Raw genomic sequence first — 5,342 nt, 5'->3', positions numbered from 1 at the left:
TTTATGCTTTCTGATTGCTTCCAGGAAGATGTGATCAGGATGTGGGCTTCCCTTTTCACTCTTCTTATTGCTTAACTCAGAATAACTTTCACAGGTGTTGTCTGTTTCCCTGGTATATGGCAGCTGGTATTGGTTCTTGTCTGGGTTTTGGTGTTTTATAGAGTGTGATTGTAGCTTGGCTATATGGCAGCGGTTGCTGACTCTTCTTGTGTAATATAGGGAGACAGAGAGTCCTCCAAAGGCAGAACAGGGGCTATATAACAGCAAAACAACACCAGTTGGGTAAATAAAAAGAAAAAACAGCACCAGCAAAAACAAGATTGAATATTGCAGTCTCTAATCACAGAAAAGAGAGGGGAGGGACATAAGAAAAAGGGGAAAAAGAAAAAAAAAATCTATAGCTTAATATAAGTATGTCTTTAATGTCCTAAGTTCCTGCCTTCAAAGCTGCCTGAGAGATTTTGCCTTTAAACTCTCTTTCCATCCCTTTAGCCCCCTCCTCTTTCTTATGATAAAAACCAGAACAAAAAGGGAACAGAACAGCGCCTCTGCTTTGATTGAGATCTGTTCACATTTGTGGCAGAATAACCCACCAGTGGTGATGATGGGGGGGTGGCAAGTCGGCTCAGGCTCTCCCTCTATTCCCCAGTATGGAGGTGGGCAAACAGTGAGCGCACCAATTACCAGATACCAAAGAAAAAAAGGAAATCAGTGCAAAGCAAAACTGACAAACTATATTGTCCACCTTTGTACCAAGGTTCCCAGGGCGTTTTTCCGTGGTGTCTCTGTGGCCCCTATTTCGTCCTGCCACTTGGTCTCGCCCAGGATGTTGGCGGCTCAGGCCTCCGAGTCTGGCCCGGCAGATTCAAAAGTATGTGATTTTTTACTTCAGCTCCAAACTCCACAAGCTATAAGCATTCAAACCTTTAAAATATTCCTATCTCTGTGGTTCCGAGTTTTGGAGCTCTGCCCTGGCTCTGCTTTGCCTGGTATTCTGTGCTATTGCTGACGGTGACCTTTACTGCACCTCCACCCTAGCCGCCATCAAGCCCTGCCTCTGGCCACAGCAGCTATTTTGAAGGTGAATTTAACCCCATTGCTAAGGCAAAACCTTTTTGAAGATTCTGTCTGGTGCTCTGTGTATGAGTGGTCTTTCTGTGCTGGCTAGTGGGAGCATGAACTATTCCCAATCCTCAGGCACCTCAGGGAATTTTGTCCCTTAGCTGTGGATCTTACCTTGGCCTTAGGAAGCTTATGCATAATTATACTTGTATAGATCAGTGTTCAGCTGAACATTCTGATAGCAAAAATGTGAGGGGTTCCTCTTCGGAGTTTCCATTCTATGTAGCTTCTTCGTTTTCCATGCTCTACCTTGAAAATTCTAGCTGCTTTGGAATTGTGTCTGCTCATCTCTGTGATGCAGGCTCTGTTTGTGCTCTCCACCCTGTGTTGCAGTCTAAAGAAGTAGCTGGTGTAATCATAATGCTCACTGCTCATTTCTCTTTCAGAGACCACAGTCCTTTGCTACCTGCTTTCTTATGTCTGAAAACAATTTTTCATATACTTTGTTTAAGGCAGGGGAATAAATGTGGTTTCTGTAAAAGGAAAATGAAATTAGTACATATCAAGAGAGGAAATAAAAATGATACTACAGATAAGCAGAAATTCCTCTTGGCCCTCTTTGAATAACTCAAATCTATGGAAACTCTGGAACAGTACTCCTGGTGCATCTACTTTGCATAAAGCATTAGTTTATAGACCAAATGTATATAGTTGCTGATTGAACATTACCTACCGTTCAATTAGGTTAAACTATAGCCAAAATTTCTGTGTTTAAATCTGGACACTGCCAGAAATACAAACCCTTTTGAGCTTCAATTTCTTCTTCATTAAATGAGGATTACAGAACTTGCTGTCTTAGACTTTTCTAAGGATAGAGATGTGTGTGTGTTTCTAGCACAGTATCTGGAGTACAGGTATTCAGTAAAGTCTGTTACGTAGTTTTAAGCCAATATCTGTAGTATCATTTTTCTTTCCTCTCTTGATCTGTACTCATTTCATTTTCCTTTTACAAGAATTTGTAAAGGATCCCATCCATTGCCTGTACAACAGTCTGCCAGTAGTTAGTCATTACTGAGCTTCTCAGGAAGACTTAATAAAACAGCTTGTCTCTATTTCACACTGGATTTACATCAATGTAGAATCAGGAAGCAAAAAGGTCTTGAAAAGACATCCTTTCATTCCCCGGTACAATCACATATTAACTTAACTTCATTTCCTTTTGCTAATGAGACATAGTTTGGTCATGCCCTGCAGTTTGCTTTTAGTTCTAAAAGGACTCCAAAATGTCTCAATTGTTCAGGATTAGTCACAATATCATTAATTAACACCTAACAGTTAATATATAAGTGCCATGATGAGAGATTACTCATAAAAATATACATTTGAAGTGATAGTTCAACATAAAGAATGTTTCTATTCATAAAATCATTTCACACAAAAGACTGGGTTCTGAGAAGTCTTAGATCACTACTTTCTTTACCATATTCTAGGCACATGGTGTTCTGCCAAAATCTACATGAATTTTTCTTGGCTAGAATTTTTCAGCACTACAGTAAGTAGTGTCTGGGAATCTGGGAGTGGCATATTCCCTCCCAAACTCTCCCAGCATTCATTTTTGCTTAACTTTGAAATGTACCAGAATCATCTTGGGTGTTTGTGGAAAATACAAATTCACTGGCCCCACTATCGGAGCATCTGAGTTATGAAGTCTGGTAAGGAGTGCAAAAAAACCCAGTATTATTAATTTATACTCCTGGTCATTCTGATATAGAAGGCACTTTGCTCACACTCAAATATTGTAAACATGATTAATTCTGGGAGAAGAATTTGAGATTGAGAATTTAAGCTTAAACCTACAAAAATCACATAAATATTTTTATGTTAACTAGTAATACAATAAGGAGCCCTCAGAGCATAGTGGATCATGAGCAGGGCTGCTAACTTCAAGGTCAGTAGCTTGAATCTATCAATCACTCCACAGGAGAAAGATAAGACTTTAGCTCCAGTCAAGATTTAGAGCTTTAGAAACCCTGTACAGGGTGGTCTCTAGGAGTTGGAACCAACTTCACAGCATACAACCACTAACCACTAGTAATTTATTAGGAGATCTGGTGGCATGCTGTCTAAGTAAAGTGTCAGCAGTTCAAAGCTACTAGTTGTTTCATGGGAGGAATATGTGGCACTCTGTTTCTGTATAGATTTACAGCCTTAGAAATCCTACGGGCACTTCTATCTGTCCTAGACAGTCACTACCAGTTAGAATCAATTTGAAGGCAGTAGGTTGTATTTGATTTGTTTGTTTTAATAATACTCAATGGCACCTGACTAAACAATAATATTAACTAAAACATTTAAATAAGTCTACTTCTTCAAGAAATTCACTGATCTATAGGATAACCTCAAAGAAAGTTAATACTTCACAACTTACCATGAAAATGAAGACCCAAGTAGAACAAGGAAACTTTAAATCTAAGAAGAAACTGACAAGAAATAGCACAAAAAAACATGAACTGAGCACAAGAAGGCACGCAGAACAAAGGAATGAACAGCACCACAAAAATTAGCATAATGACAGAAATTAATTCATACCTATCGATAATTACACTGAATATCAATGGATTAAATACACCAGTAAAGAGACAGAGAGTGGCAGAATGGATAAGAAAACAAGGCTGCCTACAAGAGACACACCTTATACACAAAGACACACCTTATAGACAAAGACAAAAACAGACTAAAAGTTAAAGGATGGAAAAAAATATACCAAGCTAACTGCAACAATAAACAAGCAGAAGTGGCAATACTAATCTCTGATAAAGTAAACTTTAAGACAAAAACCAGCATACGAGATAAAGATGGACACTATCTCATGATTAAAGAATCAATTGAGCAAGTTGACATAACCATAATAAATATCTATGCTCCCAATGAAAGAGGACCAAGATATATAAAGGAAACCCTACTAGCATTGAAAAAAGAAAATAGACAATTCTACAATAATAGTAGGAGATTTTAATATGCCACTTTTGAAAAGGGATAGAACAACCAGAAAGAAACTTGACAAAGATACAGAGGAACGAAACAGCATAATCAACCAACTGGACCTCATAGATGTGTACAGAGCATTCAACCCCAAAAAACACAATACATTCTTTTCCAGTGCACTTAGAACAGTCTCCAGAATTGACCATGTATTAGTCCACAAAATAAGCCTCCATAAATTTACAAACATCAAAATAGTACAAAGCATCTTTTCAGACCAAAATGCTATAAAACTAGAAAACAACAACAGAAAGACCAAGGAAATAAAGCTTTATACATGGAAATTGAATAACACCTTGCTGAAAAGTGACAGGATAATAGAAGAAATCCAGTGTGAATTCAGAAAGTTCCTAGAAACAAATGAGAATGAAAACACAACATACCAAAACCTTTGGGACACAGCAAAGTGGTGCTGAGAGTACAATTTATTGAGATAAATGGTACATCCAAAAACAAGAAAGAACCAAAATTAAAACATTAACACAGCATCTCCAGCAATTATAAACAGACCAACAGAGAAAACCAAAAGAAAAGAAATAATAAAGATCAGAGTAGAAATTAATGAGATAGAAAACAGAACAACTATAGAAAGAATCAACAGTAAAAAGCAGGTTCTTTAAAGGATTAATAAAATTGGCAAATCTAACAAAAGAAAAGAGGGAGAAGACACAAATAACACGCATTAGAAACCACATGGGCAATGCCACAATGGAACCAAAGGAAATCAAAAGGATAATAACAGAATACTATGAACCATTGTACTCCAACAAATTTGAAAACTTAAGAAGACATGGATACATTTTTAGAAAAACACGACCTACCTAAACTTACACAGAGTGAAGCCGAAAACTTGAACAGACCCATAACAAAAGAAGAAATTGATCAGGTCATCAAAAAACTCCCAACCAAAAGAAGTCCAGGCCCAGATGGCTTCAGTGGTGAGTTCTACCAAATATTCAGAGAATCGCTATCACCAATTCTACTCAAATTATTCCAGAATATAATACAGGGTGAAAACTTTCTAATACATTTTATGAAGAAAGCATGACCCTCATATTCAAACCCAAACATGACTAAGAAAGAAAATTACAGACCAATATCCCTCATGAACATAGATGCAAAAAACCTCAACAAAATCCTAGCCAACAGATTCCAATTTGTTGTTGTTGTCAGGTGCCATCGAGTCGGAACCGACTCATAGCGACCCCATGCACAGCAGAACGAAACCATGTCCGATC

Source organism: Chrysochloris asiatica, unplaced genomic scaffold, assembly GCF_000296735.1.
Source record: "Chrysochloris asiatica unplaced genomic scaffold, ChrAsi1.0 scaffold00369, whole genome shotgun sequence".
Lineage (NCBI taxonomy): Eukaryota > Metazoa > Chordata > Mammalia > Afrosoricida > Chrysochloridae > Chrysochloris > Chrysochloris asiatica.
Note: the sequence above shows the minus strand (reverse complement) of the source record.